Source organism: Struthio camelus, chromosome 2, assembly GCF_040807025.1.
Source record: "Struthio camelus isolate bStrCam1 chromosome 2, bStrCam1.hap1, whole genome shotgun sequence".
Taxonomy (NCBI): Eukaryota; Metazoa; Chordata; class Aves; order Struthioniformes; family Struthionidae; genus Struthio; species Struthio camelus.
In genome coordinates this window covers 48,389,728-48,395,727 of record NC_090943.1, presented here as the reverse complement: position 1 = coordinate 48,395,727, position 6,000 = coordinate 48,389,728, and positions in this window count along the sequence as shown.

Sequence of the window (6,000 nt, the reverse complement as noted above, 5' to 3'; positions counted from 1 at the left end):
GGCCTGCCAGTTGGTATGATGATATGGAAGCCCACAGTAAGGGTTGGTAGCCCACACTGGCAGTGTAGGTGAGATGAATAAGGTATGGTTTCAGGCCTGCAGAGCAAGGCTCTTGAGTTTTACAGCTACAAGTCCCATCAGCTTTGTATGGCCAGCAATTTATTTTACTGCTTTAGAAACTCCAGAACAAAAAATGCAAATGCACCTTTGATGTGTTGATTACTTGGGGATGTACAAAACCATGAACAGGAGCAGTAATGAAATGTCCCCTGGGTGCCTTCGAACACTGAAAGAGGACAGAGGAGAGGTTCCCTAGGAAACCGGAGATGCACTCCAAAGCGCGCTTAAGCTTGGCCAGCTGACAGCTAGTCACTTGTGCTCCGAACATCATTGCTAGAAGGTATGTGATTCAAGTCAGGAGTGCAGTTGGTAGGATTAATTGTGGAAAGCCTAAAAGGAGGTTGGGATAGATTTGTTCCCAGTTGCATAAATGTTCAGGCCACTAAGTGGAAGAAAAGATTGATTGCTAGTTTATCCAAAATAAGGAGGAGGGAGGGAGAGGGGTGAATAACACCTTCAATTAATCTAAATATTGATCCTAGTCCCAGATTCAGCTGGCCTAAATTCCACCTAAATCCCTATGCCTACTGTTTCCTATTGGCTGGCACCCCAAAGGCTTCTGAGTAATTATTCCAAAGATGTAAGTAAGGCTCTGAGCACAGAGCCACCTGTGTCTGCCAGCGGTCAACATTAAGCACTCAGATTTTTGTGGAATTTAGTCCTGATGAAACTGGGCCTCTGGGCAAGGCTGCACCTCTGCAGTGCTTACACAGGAAGATGCACACAGACCCAGTGTTTGTCCCACCTCCTCTGACATCCTAGGGAAGGTAACTAATTTATCGCCTCTTCTATAACTTGCTTTTTTTCACATGTCTCAGCACCTCCAACCCACATCCTCACTGGTTTTGCTCAGGAGAGAGCCAAGACTGTATGTCTCGTGAGCATGTAAAATGTAAAGGGGAAGAAAACAGAGACTCCTGCCCTCCTTCGCAGCGCGATTCCCAACCTTTTGCAGATCCTTTATGCTATACCACAAGAAGTGAAGACCCTTTTACAAAGGGCAGAAACATGGAATTTCCCACACAATTATGGCTGACATGACATGGTTGAACTTCTTCGTAGTCGCATTTCTCCAGCCCCGTTTGAGCAAGTTCCTGGATCCACCAAAGACTGAAAAACAGTCATAGCAATATTCAAAATGCTGTCCATAACTCAGCAGCGAGTCCTTCCTGGTGATTTACAGATCAAACATCTTAAAGAACAAATATTTAGGGACCGAGACCGAGATGCTAAGAGAGGAGAGGGGCTACCAGATAAGACCTTTCTTACAAAGTTTTCCACGGATTTAAGAAGCACTGTTGCTCCTAAACTCTCATGGCGTGTTATGCGATAGAACAGACAGGTGTGGCCGTAACTTCAGCACAAGTAATAAATGTATTTAGCAGCTAGATTAGCATAATTGCTTGCCTAGTCAGCTAGCATGCAAAGTGCACAAACAAGTATCATAACAGTTTTATTACATGTACATGCTTGTGTTTCCTTGAGACATGATAAAACAAATAGACCAGTAATTTTAAAACAAGCAATAAAAAAAATTAAAAAGCAATGAGTAATTTAAAACAAACATTAAGAAAACTGTGTCTTTAAGAAATCTTTTCCAAGCTGAACCCCAGTTACAGTTTACTGACATGTGAAAGAAAAGATGTTATGACACAATGTATTACTGGTCAAAAAGGCTTACATTTTGTTTCGTTGAAATGAAATGAATGAAATATATTCCTGTGCAGTAATTTATACTCTTCAGTGTAAAACCATCAGGTCTGATTCCATCTGGAAACATTTTAATGGGTGATTGGTTGAGAAATGTCCCCACCCTTTCTCAGTTCAAACAACAGATAAGGAATATGCCTCTTATTTCTCAAGTACAGTATGTAGCTCTTGCAGATAAGATTGTACAGCTCCTTTTGAATAGCTTAAATATTAGTGCTTTATAATTGAGTTTTAAATACATTTCTAACAATCCACTATAATTTCACAAATATTACATAAGCTAGTAAAAACAGAAAAAGTAAAACATCTTTGATGTTACACCAATACACACCTGGCTGTTAAATCAAGTAAAATAATCCACTGGGGGCTGTTCATTTTACAAATAGTACTGTTTAGATGTTGCAGCAAACAGTGGGAACAGTGAGCAAGATGCGACTGCGGTAGTCTGTCAAATGCTGAGTTTGATTTATAGTAATGGGGTTGCATTGGTATAAGAACAGAATTTGGCCCTGAAATTAGATCTTCAAGTAAAATTTCAGCTTATCTGCAAGAAAAAAACACAATCGGTATTTGGAGTGATACGTAAAACACAGAAAAATGCGTTCACTGCAGTAAACAGTCTCTAGACTAAAATAGTTTTTAAGTGAATGTGGTCATGGTATCTTGGGACAAATACTGCTAAAGAGGTAGCTATCAAACAGAAGGAAAAAAAAGTTTCAAAACTAAAAATGAAGGGCCTGAATTCCTTCTTGAATTTCCAGGCCTAAAACTGGTGAAGGGACTTCAAATCTCATAGATTTTGCTGGTTTGGCTCTAAAGAAAGACTAATCATGGTCTTTCTCTGGACCCGAGCACAGGCAGAACAGTGGCCTCATGCTATAACTTGCTCAGTCTCAGTCCGCAAAGCATCCTGTTCCTTTGATTCTCCGTGGGACTGTTTGCAGGAAAGGGCTCAGTGTGACTTCAAGAAAACATTCACATAGTTTCAGAGATGTCAGTGACAAATCCATCTCTGCTGTAAAATAGTTACTGCAGGAATGCAGAGAAATACATGTGTTCATCTTGAAGCCTAGCGATCCTTTCGAATTACCGTTCTAATTAGGAACCACGACGTTCTATTTCTTTTTTTAATACCCTAGTTGTAAATGGACAACAAATGTTACTTAACAGTGCTTGAGCAAGAGAATGTCATTGTTTAAATATAGAAATGGAATTTAAAGTTCTGTATTCAATTATGTTTGGGTTTGCCTTTCATTTTGAGTTAAACTTGGAGATTAAGAAAAGAAGTGCCTCCAGTATTCTTTCTTTTTGTAAAACGGGAAAGGATGTTAAGAATATATCCAAGTTGCCCGTAACAGCACAAAGTTTACTATCTAAAACATAGCAAACCTCTTGGTTGTTCAAATAATCATGCATAGTTATTCTGCACTGTTTGAATTTTCAATTGTTATATTATATAATAGATCTAATACATCGGTTTCTGAAGTTCCATTTCTATTTCTTCTCTTCTTTTTTTTAAAGATATAACTTTTGTGAAAATGGTTCTTTCCTTTCTTCGTCTCTTCCAGAGACCTCAATTTATTGTGCAGCTACTCTGTCAACAATAGCAAGTCATTACAACAAAATTGTATTTTTTCTCTTTTCACCCTGAATTGAGAAATTATATACATCTGCTAGTAACTCTGTAAATCAGAAATCTGATGAGTTGAATATACAGCATTCTTCTCAGTCCACCTAAAGACATGATACATTAAGGAAGACTGAATGAAAGGGAAAAAAACCCAGCAAAATAGAAAGAAAGACTGTCTCATGGGTTTTAAGCCACAACTCAGATCGAGGGTGAGGTGTACGTGGATATAATTTCTGCAGTACTGGTAGGCAAGCACAGGCCACGGCTGGAACCGTGAATTCTTTGGAACGTGCAGCTTAAAATCTGTTAACCCTGGAAAGCTAACCTGCCCTTCTCTCTTCACTCCACCGGGCGAATTAAACTAGATTGCTTTAACTTTTCGGTTTTCCTGCACTGGCAGAGATCGTTTTGGCTGCCTTTGCTGCAGCACTACACACAGATGTGTAGACATTTAGCAAGGCATTGATAAGAACACAGAAAAAAAACCCAAACTTTCATTGGTATGAATTTTTGTAAGATTTTATTTCAAAACTAAAATGTTGCACTCGTAAAATGGCAACACTGCCATTTTAGGTGAACATCAGTTATTCCATGGAACACATAGTGCTGTGTAAAACATGATTACAGCTGTCCCATGACTACAATTGTCCTCAAAGATGCAATTGTCATGATTTCCTTCTAAGAAACTGCTTATTTTTAAATCCGTGGCATTACATTGTTGAGATGTGGCTTTACAGACCTTCAGTTACAGGTTTCTGTGCTCCATCTTGTCATTTTCTACACTGCACAGGATGTAATTAAGCTTTCTTTTAAGTGCATGGAAGAAGCTACTGCTGTTAAAGCAGGGATAAATACTGGAGAAATTCCTAAGGACCCTTCATTAGGTAATGCACATGTGATCACACCTAAAAATAAGTAACCATGATAATAATGTAATAAGCTTGTGAATATTGGCTTTTTAGGATGTGATGGTCTTATTTCATTTATAAAAGTGGCACTGTAGAACATACAGGTCATATCCTAGCCATTAGCACTTATGCTTCAGCAACAAACATTGGGGCTGATTAAACTGTCACATGATCAGAATTCTAATTTTGATTTTAATACAAATTAATTGCATCCTTTTTTTCTGTAGCAGCAAACATATATGACTGATTTTCTGCACATCCTACTGTTTAGCGTATTCAAACCCTGTATTTCATGAAGAAATTGAAAAGAATCCTCTCTAAAAATTATTTTCAGAGAGTCTTTCACCATGGATTTGTTCTTCAGAACTCTAGAGATGCTTCTTCCTAAACTTCACCTTCCCTTCTTCCTCCAGGATCAGTGCAGCCTTCTTTATCCCTCTACCCTGGCAAGCTAGATGGGGAACTCCTGAGAAATCTGTCTGTGCAAAGTCTTCATCAGCCAGCGAGACCGCTGCACGACGCAACCTGACATTTCTTCCCAAAGGCCTCCCAACCTTTTCCAGAACAGAGAAAGAAAGAGAGTACTTTTGAGTAAAACTTATGACTACTATAAAGTAACATGTTAGCACTACGGAAATTCTTTTCTGCAACTGACTCACTTTTTCCTTACTCTGGCTCTCCTGGAAGAGTTACTGGGAATCCCTAAATAACTTTGGCCAAGCCCAAAACCATAAGTGAAATGGAATGCAAATCACTAACCTTAGAACCACTCCTAACTTTACTATGTTTAATTAGTTTATCACCTAAAACACTAATGGCATGTCCACAGACTTTGGGCCTCTACCTTCCCTGACAGATTCACATATTTTTATGCTTTTGGACTGAAGCATTAGGAGGCCACATCATATCTGACTTCATTCATCTTTTCTATGCCTGATTTTCTTTTAATGGTCTGTTCTTATTTCAGCGAAGTGAGAGCCTGTGGACAGTACTGGCTCACTAGAACTACGTGTGAGACAAAGGTACCACAGGAAGGGTAAAGTTTCTGCACTACTGCTGTACTAACCAGGCCTCAGAAAAGCTGCATGCTGGGTCTCAGTCTGATTTTTTTGTCCCCTTTGCCTGGTGTAAGTAAGGTGGTGTAGTGGGGTGTATTGCCACATCACAGATTTCCTGCTGGTACAAAGATCCCCTGCCTAAGTGTCTTGGCCTCAGCTATTTATATCAGCAGCTGGGTTGGTTTCTTTGACCCAAAAGCAAGTGAGGAATGAGGGGACACAATACTTGCTTCTTTCACAGTGAGTAGCAACTCTCTAACTGTTCGTAGCATCAGCTGGAATCACAGCTCTCCACCCCAGCAGGAAGCACACACCTTCTTCCTCCACAGCACTTAAAACACCACTGGCCTTGCTTTGTGTCTCTCCTAGCCCGGTACGGCACTGGCTGTGGGTGTCTGTGCCCTTCTCTCCTTCCTGGAGGGAGGAGAGACCTTCTGGAGAGACCTGCAGCATGATGGAGCAACCATGCAGTGGCGGAAATCACCATGATGTGGTCTACTGAGTGCCGAGCGGAGGATGATAGTCACTCTGCTCAGTCTCCTAGCTGTGCTCCTGCTGATACAGCCCCGGGTGC